This window comes from Canis lupus, chromosome 14 (genome assembly GCF_003254725.2).
Source record: "Canis lupus dingo isolate Sandy chromosome 14, ASM325472v2, whole genome shotgun sequence".
In the NCBI taxonomy this organism is placed as follows: domain Eukaryota; kingdom Metazoa; phylum Chordata; class Mammalia; order Carnivora; family Canidae; genus Canis; species Canis lupus.
The window spans coordinates 20697157-20711084 of record NC_064256.1 but is presented as its reverse complement, the minus strand read 5'-3'; the positions used below and the strand labels follow the sequence as shown (position 1 = coordinate 20711084).

Below are 13928 nucleotides of genomic sequence, written 5' to 3'. Positions count from 1 at the left end.
TGAATTCCATAGAACCACAAAATGTAGTACAAAATGTAAAAACTGGTGGAACCTAATAAGGTCTGTATCTAGTCAACTGTGCCAATATCAACTCCCTAGTTTTCATATTATACAATGTTACTCTTAGGGGAAGTTGGGTGAAGGATATACAGGATCTTTTTGTACATTTTTTGCGACTTCTTATGAGTCTATAATTATTTTACAGATGTGTCACTAGGAACTGCTGAGCTGCCACTGCTACTGCCGCTGCAGCAACAATTTCAAGCCAGTGACTCTGAAAACCTAGATGAAATGGGCACAGTTGTAGAAAAATATCACTTACCAAAATTGACTCAAGAAGAAAAAGAAAGTCTAAATTGCTCATCTATACACATTTAAGAAATGAATCAAAGATATAATATATTTTTCCACAATATAAAAACACCGAATAAATTCTATAAATGTTCTTCCTAACATAGTAAGTTTTACCTTTTTATTTCCTTTATATACTCTTGGGCATTTTCCCTGAAACTACTGATATTTCTGATCCTATATCTAGTAATCTTAACATTTAAAATTCAATTACATTTTAACAGATAATATAGAGAAAATCTTATCTGGGAAGATAAAAGAATGCCAAGTTTCTAGTTAGGAGGTCAGGCTTTTTCTTTATCCTTTGAGCTTTTCTCTGTTCCTTTTTTATTGCAACCATCCATTCTGTTTATTTTTGTTGGAATAGCAGAGGTATTTTGGTTGAAGGCTACATGAAGCCCATTTGTCCCTATATACATAGTCTAATATCCTATCTCTTGGAGGTTACCCATCTGTAAGATGGTTATAATGCTTCTCGTGTCCATAATAAATGGAGGGGATTGTCTTTTTTTTCTTTCTTTTCTAATAGATTTCTTGATATATGGGGTTTTTTTTCTATTTCTTTCCAGTCCATTCTGGTATGCAATAATCTTCTTTCTATCTTTCAGTAGACAAAGTCTGCCCTAACTATATTTATCTCAACTGGGACATTATTACATCCCACCCTCACTTTTAGTTGCTCCTGTAACTGTGATTCTTTCCTGGGGAGATGTTGCCTTATAAATGTTCCAATCTTCATTTCATCTATGCTTGTTTGAACAATTTGTCTTATAAGCATATATTATGCCCATGCTATCTCTCCTAGTTTCATCAGTATTGTTTTGTTTTTCTATAATCCTTCCATGTTTTAGCTCTTAAATTGTTTTTTTTTTTTAATTTTTATTTATTTATGATAGTCACAGAGAGAGAGAGAGGCGCAGAGACACAGGCAGAGGGAGAAGCAGGCTCCATGCACCGGGAGCCCGATGTGGGATTCGATCCCGGGTCTCCAGGATCACGCCCTGGGCCAAAGGCAGGCGCCAAACCTCTGCGCCACCCAGGGATCCCTAGCTCTTAAATTGTTATTGGCCATCTAATTTTTCATCCTGCAAATATCTGCCTTTGGCCTCCCTTTGTTTTAACTTTAGTAATATCAATATGGAACGGGATATCCATAGATCCATTTATTGCCATGTGGTTTATAATTTTCCAACTTCATGTCTGAATCCTTTCACAATACATTGTAATTATCAATATTATCTGTTACCACTTTATTTGATATATTATATATTCATTATTCTGTGGTTGAGCCTATCTTATGTCTATTACAGGATAGATTTTTCACTAATTGTGGCTAGTCACTTTGTAATTCCTGGCATCTGGGTTGTTGAAATCCCCATTGAGTGTCATCTGACCAGCCCAGAACCCCCTGGGTCATTATCTTCATCACAATATTTATGATATGCAGCACCATCTGCTTGGAAACACAGGGTTCTTTCTTCTGTTTTTTTTTTTTTTTTCCCAAATACTGTCTAGATCCTGTACTACTTCCAATCATAATCATCACATCCTTTTACTGTCTAGTTTTCTCTTCTCTAGTTGGTCTAAACATGGGAGCAGGGAATCAACCCTCCTATTTTATGTATAAACATAACTTTACACCGATTTTCTTTATATAATCATGCCTGCCTAGTTTGTTAACCTGGTAAATTTTCCTTTTACTGAGTTAAAACCTTCTACATTTATTCATGGTTTAAAATTACTAATGAATTTCTTTCAGCTCCTGCCCTCAAATTCTGTTTCACTTTAGTCTTGTGCTCACATACAGGAGCATATCACTCTAAAAATGTGATGCTGTGCATATATACATAAGGCCAACAGAGACTCAGAAGAACCTTTATGTTCCGAAGGTGAGGAAAGGTCAGGCTCAAGTTTAATTACAATCCCGGAGGAGAAAATGTCATGTCATTATGTGGATAAATACATGTTAGTGTCAGTTAGGTTAAAAAATGTATAAACATAATTTGTGATATTTTTCTTGCTAAATCAAACAGACACACCAAGAGTTTCAAAAACATGGCCCCAAATATTGAGAGCAGTGAGGAGTGGGGAGATACTGGTTTGATATTAAGAGATTCAAGAAAGCTAAATTGTGTTTGGTTGATTAGCTTGCTCATGGAAAGTTAAGAAAACCTAAATAAGCCTCAAAGTGGGGGGTTGGACTGAAGCAGGGTCACAGGGCAGCCGTCTTGTGAGCACAAAGATACTGAAGAATACATAAAGTGCAAGAATATGATGGTTACTGGCTACTGAAAATTCACTGGGCATCTGGCCCCAAATTCAGTATATTATATGTACTCTTTCTTATTATTAGGTTCTTGAATTAGACTCTTGAATATAATTCTTCAAAAGGGGCAGGTTTGTGCATATGAACACACTACTGCTCCCAGAACCTACAGATCATTTACCCATATAACACAGAGAAAATGTGAAGCCATTCAGTACTTTCTATAGACCTGGGTGACTATGTCTTTGGTACAGGGTCATCAGACATTATTAAGCTTTTCTGCTGAGCTATTCCACTGGCGACTCAGCATTCACTTTTCAATGTATGTCTCTCAGAAAAACCCAAAATCAACAAGTGAAAGTTCTCAGTTTGTCCTGCAGATGCCACCAAAACCACAGACTATCTCTCTTGCCCTTCAGCTGTGATCTCTCAAGCTGCCATAGACCAGAAATTCTGGAAGATAGAAGAAAGCAATTTATGGGGCTGGTGGTTCATAGTCATAAACCTATGTGTGTTTAGAGTTCTGTAGCTCCAAGATATAGATTAGGATTGTATTTTTCCTTTTAAAAAAATCATTTCTAACTTTTTGAATAGAGAATATTTACATGATGAAAAGATCAGAAAGCATGAAAAGGTATATAATAGTCTCCCTCCTACTGTGGCCCCCATCTGCCTAGTTCTTATTCATGATGCCTTGAAATAGGTAACCACAGCTAATAGTCTACTGTATCATTCCAGGGAGTTTTAATGCATATGTATGAACAAATATAAATATACAATTTACCTCCTTTAATCATGTAAATGGTAGCATATGATACAGACTATTCTATACTTCAGAGATTTTTTTTAAAGATTTTAAAATTCTATTTGAGAGAGAGATAGGGGTTGGGAAAGGCAGAGGGAGAGGGAGATAAAGTCTTAAGAAGACTCCATGCTAAGCACAGAGCCCCAAGTGGGGCTGGATCCCACAGCTTTGAGACCATGATCTGAGCCAAAACCAAGAGTCAGACACTTAACTGACTGAGCCATCTAAGCGCCCCTATAATTTTTTTCCCACATAAACCTATATATGAGTTTTTTATAAAGAGCTTCCTTACATTTTTTAAAGAACTTTATAGTATTGTGTTATTTGAATGTACAAGGATTTATTGATAGGTATTTAGGTTGATCCCAATTTTATTGTTGTAATTGCTTAACAATAATAAAAATAGCAATCTATTATTTTTCTACTGTTGCCATAACAAGTTATCACAAACTTAGTGTCTTAAACAACCCCAATTATTATCTAATGTTCTATAGATCAGAAGTCGGGAGGAATTTGGCTGGGCTCTCTGCTCAGGGACCAATGAGGAGAAAATCAAGTTGCTGGCTTAGCTGGGCTCTTACTTACCCCACCCCGAGGCTCCACCTCCTGGTTCATTCAGTGTGTGGGCAGATTTTAGTTCTTGGAGTTGTGGGACCAAGTTTCCTGTTTCTTTGTGGGCTGGAAGCCAGGAGCCCCGCCCTGATCCCCAGGGAGTCTCATTCCCCCAGGCCCTCCTTCTCCCTAACCAATAAGGGCACAGCACCAAGTTCTCCTTGCTCTAGGAATGAGTTAGGAGCAGATGGGGCTAGGCAGGGAAAGATAAGGGAAAGTCCCCTGAGTCAGGCCCCCACCCATCCCAAGAAAACAGAGATAAGACAATAAAAACAAAAAATAAATCTGGCTCCCTAGCTCCAAAACGTTAGGGAGTATTCCCCTTTAATGGCCACTAAGTAATCACAGAAACTCAGACTACAAATAAATATGTCATTAAGATGTTATTAATAGTCCTGCTTAAACCAAGAGGGCACAAGAATCTCAAGGCCATAGGCTACCTGACTTGGCTCAGGGATATCCCAGATGTAGAGAAATGCTATGGAGGAGATATTAACCAGAGAGAAAGGAACACCTTGTTTGTGCTCAGGATATTTACAAAAAAAAAAAAAAAAAAATCTTGTTTGTTACAAATCCATCAAGTTTGTTCTAAATATAGACATGATATTTACAAATCCACCCTCAGTGGCAACCCTGTCAGGGACCCCTTTCACTTTCCAGTGCGTTCTCTGTTTCTCGGCTTAATAAATTTCTGTTGCTTTGCTCACTCTCTGTATTCCGCGAGATTCATTCTTCAACTCCACGAGACAAGCACCAAGCTCTCCCACGTCGTTGTCCTCAGAGCTTGGAATCTTTATGACTTCCCTTTCTGCCCTCAGCAGGAGAAAGCTCTCTGCTTTTAAGGAGTCGTGTAATTGGATCAAACCCACCCGGATACTCTCCCTATCATTTAGAAATTCTACTTAACCAGGGCACCTCCGGTTCAGTGGTTGAGTGTCTGCCTTTGGCTCAGGTCACGATCCCAGGGTCCTCGGATTGAGTCCCACATTGGGCTCCCCGCAGGGAGCCTGCTACTCCTTCTCCCTATGTCTCTGCCTCTCTGTGTGTCTCTCATGAATAAGTAAATAAAATCTTTTAAAAAAGAAATTCTACTTACACTTACCACTCATCCTGCATTTACAGATGTGCGTAATTTATATCACATATCCTCTTACAACCCATTACATTAGATTATTTCCATTTTACAGAGCAAGAGCCAGAGCCCAATAGAGGGTGTCCACTGCCGAGGCCCCTCTGAGCCTTCCCCGCTTGGACATCAGGCTCCCATGGCACCCTCACAGCCCTGGCTCCCAGATGGTGCTCCCAGAGGGCTAGGAGAGCAGGGTGGAGGGCCACCCGTGTGGACTATAGATAAATTAGAGCTCAGGTCTGGGGTTTGCTGTGACACACTTGCTACTGAGCACAGGAACCTGGCTGGACAGGGGATGGCATCTGGGGGCTCATCATACTATGTATGTTAACAAGCAGTGCAAAATGTCTAAAATTAAATGCACAACATTCAGAAATACAAAAAAAAAAAAAAGGGTGGTGGAGCCAAATGCAGTCACTCTGTCCTCAGACGTGTGCTCTTGGGCATGCCCCCCTCCTGCCTGTTGCACATGGAGCTGCAGTGAATAATTCTTGAATGTTAGTCATTGCAGCAGCTAGAGTCCTGCAAGAGACAGGATATGTTCCAAAGAGTTTAACTGAAGAGAGTATAATGAAGTGATTATTTACAGAGGGATGGATAAGATTAAGGGAATCCACAAAGGAGGGTGGAGACCAGAGAAGAGCTAAATACAGGTGGTTTAGCATCTCTGGGTCTGAAGCGAAAGGGAAGAAAACTATGTTATCTGGGGCTGGCAAGAACTGGGACTGTGGAAGACAGAAGCTGTGGAAGTTTCAGTGCCAAGAGTTGTGACTGTAGAGGGACAAGCCATTGCCAGAATCACAGCGAGGCAGGGAGAAAGTAGGGAAGAGTAACGATAAGTTTGTGGCCTTTCTTTTTTTTTTTTTAAGATTTTATTTATTTATTCACGAGAACCACACACACACACACACACAGAGGCAGGGACACAGGCAGAAGGAGAAGCAGGCTCCATGCAGGGAGCCCGATGTGGGACTCATCCCAGTTCTCCAGGATCAGGCCCTGGGCCGAAAGCGGCGCTAAACCACTGAGCCACACCCGGGCTGCCTGTCTGTGGCCTTTCTTCTGACTTTCTTGGACTTGTCAATCCCAACTAAAAGACAGAGAGCAGAAAAACCCGGGTGATACACTCTCTAAAGTTTAAGTGCTGCCAAGTGCCTGGGTAACTCAGTCGGTTAAGCATCTGCCTTCAGCTCAGGTCATGATCCCAGAGTCCTGGGATGGAGCTCTACATTGGGCTCCTGCTCCACAGGGAGCCTACTTCTCTCTCTCTCTCTCTCTCTCTCTCTCTCTCTCTCTCTCTCTTTCTCATGCTCCCCCTGCTTGTGCTCTGTCTCTCTCTCTCTCTCTCTCTTTCTCTGTCAAATACATAAGTAAAATATCCTTAAAAAAATACTGAACCGCTGGGGTTCAGAATAGGGCACAGAAGAATAAAGAATGGTAGTGAGTTTGGATCACATGGTGCCTTGGTGTCCAGTGGTCAGAAATGCAGTTTCAGCCAGGGCCCAGGAGTGCTTTTCAAATGCATGATAGGTATTGACCAAATTTAATTCAAAGCTTTCTGTGTATTCAGCTATACTGGAATTAAAATTAAAAACCTAATAAAATTAAAAAATGAAAAAACCCTCTGGATCTGCCCTGCAATGGGACTTGCAGCACATTCAGATAGCATTCCTATCTGCCATTGTCAGGTACCAGTGGGACTGTGGGATCATAAGTCCCAAGAGCAGGGTAATTGCACCTTAGTCTTGATCCATGGTATCCTGATCCTATCTCATACTGTCTGCTGAGAACCAACTGCTACATTTCCAGGAATTTTGTGAGTTCATTGATGTTACATTGGTTAGCTTGGAATTAGCCATGATGAGAGTATTTACACCATAAAAGGTACCAAATGCTACAAATCAGGCCCCCCCCCCTTTTTTTTTTCCTTTTCTGGAGAGCTGTTATTAAACATTTATCAGTATGCCACTGGCCTTGGCTGTCTCTTGCTCAAGGCCCCAATAAAACTGGTTCTTATGGGTTACCAAATAAAGGGTCTGGAACAAGGTAGCCAAATACAGAATGACTTGGCTCTAAATTCCAAAGAAGCTCACTATACATGATCTCCATTTATTTGCAGTGATGTTGTCAGGTGTAGGAAAATTAGTCTCTCACACAGATGCCCAGACCACTGACCCCTGGAAACTTCATTGATAGAGCAGGTTTCTGTGCTTTCACAAGTTTTATCTCCTACTGTGTGGCATGCATGTGCCTAAGTAAGGCACCAACAGTGCTTGCTACTTCCTATTTACCAGCTCCAATTAGCACAATATCAATTTAATTGATCCATGAATTAAAATAGTCTGATTACCAAGTGGACCCTGTGACTCATTAAAATAATCATTCCCATTTTATCTCTGATGGTCAAGCAAAGCCATTGGCATCTACTATTCCAGGATCCTCTTATTTTCATGGAAATCATCATTATCACATGCCTACAAAATCTAGCTTTTCAAAATAGCGGTTTTTTTAAGGACGCTAGTGTTCCCTTCACCAAAGCATTCCTTAATGTCTTGGTAAATATCTTCTGATCCTTTTGCTGATTATAATTGGGATCAGGATGGCTATGCAAACCTATGTATAAATAGATCCAGTTCTACATTTCCATCAACTTTAGCCTTTGAAGTATGCCCTCTAGAGCTTGCTCAGAAGTTGCAGCATCACAGCCTCACTAGCTCTAGGCCCATTGCCCAGGTTTCAAGTAACTACACCCAGGCACTTGAGCCAACACATTAAACTCCAAATCCGGGATCCCTGGGTGGCGCAGCGGTTTGGCGCCTGCCTTTGGCCCAGGGCGCGATCCTGGAGACCCGGGATTGAATCCCACATCGGGCTCCCGGTGCATGGAGCCTGCTTCTCCCTCGGCCTATGTCTCTGCCTCTCTCTGTCTCTCTCTCTGTGACTATCATAAATAAATAAAAATTGAAAAAAAAATTAAAAACAAAAACAAAAAAAACTCCAAATCCTTTGTGAGGATTAATATTAATACATTTGGCCTGATACAACTTCATGTTTCATCTAACACACTTAGAATCAATGCCAGTATCTGTTGCCAATACTCCTGCTGACACAAATGAGTATACTTATCTCCTCCCAGAGAAGACATGGCACTTCTCCCTGGACTATCCAGTGTTTAACTCTGATTATGGTTCTGGAGATAAATGAGGGTTGATGAGGCTGGATGGAGGAAGAACAGGCTCCCCTTGTGAGGTGGCTGCTGTAGATTTAAGTCAACAAGGGAAATATATGAAAGGGAAGTCAAGCTCCCTTGGGAAAGGGGAAAGGGATAGGTCGCTTACTGGGGGCAGGAAGATTCTAGATTTCAGTGTTCAAAATTATCAGCTCCATGTATAGTTACCCAAATGTTCCTAGTTCCAGTCTCAGAATCCTGCCGTCATCAACAAATGCCTTAACTGGCATATGACACCTAGAAAGGTTGAACATTTGCTTTTCTCTGCAACACCATACAGTTAGTCTTTGGATCTAATTTTCAGTCATTTGTGCCCTCTAAATAAGGCCACCACTGAGACTTTTTTGATATTCTTCTTGTTCATAGAGTTGAAAGTCAAAATCTTTAGGGTTATGTTTTCCCCCTTTTTGTCAGCTCTCCGAGACAGTCAGGAGCAGCCAGGCTAGAAATTATCAACCACATTGCTACCAGAGCAATTAAGAGCCATGATCGTTTGAGCTTGTACTGCATTCAGTACATCCACTTGTACTGCATTCTATACCACAGATAACTTTAGTAATTATTATATTGTCATATACCATGGATTACTAGTATATCACTTCCTCTGGCAGAAGGTATCTATGAGCTTATCAAGGATATGGGTAAAAGAATCCATTTTGAGGGTGTAATTCTTTGGGCCACTCTTGATACCAGTTATTGCATCTGTCAAGACCCCCACAGGACAAAAATGACATATTCAATGGGTTTAACTGAAGAGAATTTAGTGAAGGAAATATTGTAAGACAGATGGTACATTGGTTAGGATTATCCAGAGAAACATAATCATCAGGAGATATATACACTATATATATATGGTATATACATATATATATATACACTATATATATGTATATACCATATATATTATATGTATATATATATAAAATTTATTAAAAGGATTTGGCTCACATAATTATGGAGGCTGACAAGTCCAAAATGCCCCAGTATGAGTCTGAAGGTCAGAAGCTTTTATAACACCAGAAAGAGATAATCTTCCAGTTTGAAGATATTCAGCAGGGGAATTGTTTCTTATCAGGGGCAGAGGATTGGCCTTTTTTTCTACTCAGGCTTTCAGCTGGTTGGACGAGTCTCACTCACATCATGGAGGGCAATCTGTTTCACTCAGTCTACTGATTACATGTAACTTTCATCCCAAAACATAAAACTAAATGAGTAGGGTTAAGGGAACTGGGAAGAAAAAAAGGTGAATACCCAGGAATTAGCTGAAGCAGAAATCTGTTAACCAGCGTTTGACCTTCAGAGTCTGGTGATGGCTGTAGCTATGGAAGGGGCCATTTGACAGTAGCTGTGGTGATGGAGAAACAAAATCTCTTCCAGAATAACTCTTGTCAAGGCAGGAGTCTGTGGAATACATATCCTGACTCTATCTTCCTCTCCCTCCCAATTGCATGCTGATGTCCCACCCCTCCATTACATTAACCCAACTAAAAGGTAGTCAGAGGGTAGAAGAGCCTGTGTGATGCACTCAGTAGAGGTCAGCCTCCTGGACCAGAAAGCATGGTAGAAAAGAACTAAAAATGGAAATGAGGTAGGGAAAAAATAAAGAATAATCAGAACATTGGTCTTTTTCTGGTACAAGTGTATAATACAGTAAATTCATAAAAGTGGTCTTTCTGGGTCAAAGGGTGAATGCATTCATAATTTTTATAGTTTCCATGCTTCCTAACTTAAGGATTAGGGTGATTTCAATGTTATCCAGTCCTGTCTGTGAATGTCTTTGAGTCTACACTTTGTCCAACCACGTATCCTCAAGTGTTGGGATTTGTCAATATTATAGGTGAAAAATGATATCTCTGTGTAGTGTTCTTGTGTATTTATCTTTTTATGAGGAAGCATAACATTATTTTCATATAAGTTAATAAAAGCTCATTCAATTACAAGTAGTAGAAAACTCAGCTTTTTTTTTTTTTTTTGATTGAAAACTCAGCTTTATATGGTTTAAGCAACAGAGAAGAAATAAGATTCACATTAAAGAAAAGTAAGTGGTTATATCTAGGGACACATCTTGATCCAAGGACTTAGAGGATGTTATCAAGTCTAGCTTTTCTCCCTCATTTTGTCTCCTGTTTCTATTTTACTCTGTGTCTCTCTACTTTCCCTTTGCTTGACTCTATTCTCAGATGATCTCCCCTCTTGTCATGGTCCCAGACAGCACCAGGCTTTTGTCCTCACAGCCCCAAGTTCATCACAAAGACCTAGGCCTGATTCTCATTGACTTCATTTGTATCACATGCCTGTCCTTGAACCATGACCAGGGGCAGGTGGCTGTGCTGCTCCATTTGTCCAGGACCTAGTCACAGAACCACACACCCTCTTACCCATGCACATATCTTCAAAGATGGCCATATCAATATAATGCAGCTACTATTCACAATAAAAACTGTGTTTATCCATATCCTAGGAGGAGATGGGATAAACTACCCTAAGCTCATAAATAAAGTAGTTATTGTTCCAATCCAGAATCTCCAGGTGACTAGTATTTTTAGTCAGGTCCTAATGTGGCTTCTCATAGTCCAGCAAACTGATTAAATGAAAAACATAAGTCACATTATACATTTACAGGGAGAGACAATGACAATTGAAATAAATCCTCCATTTGGAAAAGAAAACAGGGAACAGCCCACAGTGGTCTCTGACCTTGAACACTTACAAAGACCTCTGACTCTGAGATGAAATGAGCTCATTGATCATACAGTGTGATCACTCTGGAAGGCTCTTTCCTCATTATTTTTCATGGGCCCATCTGAGATGGGAATCTTTGGTGAGGATGTATGTTTCTTTATGGGTTGCATCTGTTTAGCGTCCCATCTTCTTAAAGAGTAGATTTGGGGTTCTGGAATAATCTCAGAGATCGAATAATTGGAGGCTACTCTTTATTGGGTTAAGATTTCTTTGGCTGTGAATCTCCATTAAAATGTTAGGAGGGGGATCCCTGGGTGGCTCAGCGGTTTGGCACCTGCCTTTGGCCCAGGGCGCGATCCTGGAGTCCTGGGATCAAGTCCCACGTCAGGCTCCCTGCATGGAACCTGCTTCTCCCTCTGCCTGTGTCTCTGCCTCTCTCTCTCTCTATGTCTATCATGACTAAATAAATAAATAAATAATATATATATATTTAAAAAAAAAATAAATAAATAAAATGTTAGGAGGTAACAATACTGTAAGGTAAGTATTATTATCCTTACTTCATACATGTGGATTTCCTAGCTCTGAAATGTGAAGTGATTTTGTCTAAAGCCATACAGCTTGGTGCATGATAAAGCCAATATTTGTAAAGAGGAGTCTACCTTTACCCCTCTACTCCATACTGCTTTCCTGTGTACCTTTTATAAAAATAGTTTGTTTGCAATATCTCTATTATTATTAGCAAAACTTTCATATCTAGCAACTCTAGTGGGAAATTCATGCTCACTGCCCCTCCTTATATCCTGCTGAATTTCTCTAAGTAAAATAATGAAAGAAAAAACAGAAAAATTCTCACTTTGTCCTGCAGGTGTCACCTTCATCATAGAACATCTATTTCCAGCTTCATAGCACGGGTATCTCAGGGCTGCAGTGGACCAGAAATTCTAGAAGGAACAGACTAACTGCAACTTAAACAATTCAGTGCCAACATCCATAACCAGTTTTTATTGTTCCGTAGCTCCTGGGACCTAGTTAGGACATTTTCTATTTTAAATTTATTTAATTTTTGAACAGGTAATACATTTATGTGATTCAAAAACAAAAAGTACAAAAAGAGTAAAAAAAAATTCTATTTAGCCAAGTTCATGCCAATGGTTACCAATGTTATTAGTTTCTTTTGTACTTCCAGAGTATTTTTTATTCATGTGCAAGAAAGGATTTTTTTAAAGCTACCTTCTTTTATTTTATGTGATAGTATATGTCCTAATAATATTTTTCCTCCATCTTCATTATTCCATATAATATTGTATCTTGGAAATCTTTGTATATCAGTACATAAAAATTTCTCTCCCCCCCTTTTTTTTTTGTAGCTTCAAAGTATTCCCATTGTACGGATGCCCCTAAATTTATCAACTCAATGATAAACATGTAAGTTGATTTCTTTGCTATTAAAAACCTGAAATTGTCTGTTTTGTTTTTTTAGGTAAAATCTTAAAATCATGCAATCTTCAAAATTCTAGGATTAATGCTCAGGGTTGGTGGGCTGAGATCCCAGATCCCTGTCTTCCCTGCCCTCTTTTACCCATTTGTGAAAACATTTGGTTTAAATGAATCTTAAGTGGTCTTGTGGTGGCAGATCTCCCATAGAGGGCCTGGAAGCCCCCAGAGAAGTAGACTGACCTTCCTATCCAGGGAGCAGCCTTGTATATAGTTCATTTTGCATGCATGTGAAATATCTGGTAGTATTTTAGGAGATATGCAAGCATTTACAAGTTGAGGAGATTTGTTTGTTTTTTCTTTAAGTCTTTCCAAATTGTAACCAGCTTATTCTCCTGCCAGCCATGTTTGAAATTGTCTATTTCCCTACAGCTTGGCCAACACAGTATATTTTGGATTTTTGTCAATCAATATGAGAGTAAAAAAGATATCTCAGTTTTATTTTTTAGTTTTCTTAATATAAATGAGTTTGATAATTTTTTGGCTTAAGAGTTATTTGAATGAGGGGCACCTGGGTGGCTCAGTGGTTGAGCTTCTGCCTTTTGCTCAGGACATGATCCTTGGGTCTTGGGATTGCTTCTCCCTCTGCCTATGTCTCTGCCTCTCTGTGTCTCTCATAAGTAAATAAATAAATAAAATCTTTCTTTTTTTAAGAGTTATTTGAATGGGATAGAATCTCTTTGATTGCAAGTGATAGAAAGCCCAACTCCATGGCATAAGCAAGAAGATATTTGTTTTCTCATGACTAAAAAGTCTGGAAATAGATGCAGAATTTCCAATGGACCTTAATTCAAAGGTCTAAATGTCACCAAGCCCTGTGATTTCTCATTACTTAGCATGCTTACTCTCTCCTTCTCTCTCATTCTCTTACTCGTTGACTGGCTTCTCCTCTCACTCTCTTGGTCCAGCTTGCTTCTGTCTTAGCCCTATATCTTCAAAGAGTCTCTCTTGTGAGTCTCACCGACTTGCATCGGATAGGAGATTCTGTGCTCTGGTTTTCCAGGCCTGAGTCACATGATGAAGTCTAACTTCCCAAACTAGATGGATTGAGTGAAGGATGGGCATTCCCTCTGTCGGGTGAAAGATCAAAGTGATATTACATAGAGAAAGATGAGTAAGCTGGTGAAAAGCACAGGTTTGTGCTGTAATCCACTCCTTTGACACCACAACATTCACACATGTACGTGTGTCATTCCCTTAAAAAACAGCCATGCCATAATTGGAGCCACTATTACATGCTGTAAAACTGTACTCATCCCCTTCCCAGAGGGAGACACAGTGAGCTATCTAATCATTACCCCCAAGTTCAAGATTTCTGTCTCCTTGGTCAGGTGTGACTCCTCCTAACCCAGCAAAG

At 39.7% G+C, this 13928-nt stretch overlaps 1 protein-coding gene and 1 long non-coding RNA gene across 3 annotated transcripts in view; one reads left to right on the top strand and one right to left on the bottom strand.

Moving 5' to 3' along the window:
* Positions 1–13928, bottom strand: part of DYNC1I1 (dynein cytoplasmic 1 intermediate chain 1) — a 440266-nt gene that overhangs the window by 351293 nt on the left and 75045 nt on the right. The gene's annotated exons all lie outside the window — the stretch shown is intronic.
* Positions 1–13928, top strand: part of LOC112674886 (uncharacterized) — a 56267-nt gene that overhangs the window by 39769 nt on the left and 2570 nt on the right. The window contains exon 3 of the long non-coding RNA XR_003145644.3: positions 12445–12502. This is a non-coding gene — a long non-coding RNA (uncharacterized LOC112674886). The remainder of the gene's footprint in view (positions 1–12444; positions 12503–13928) is intronic.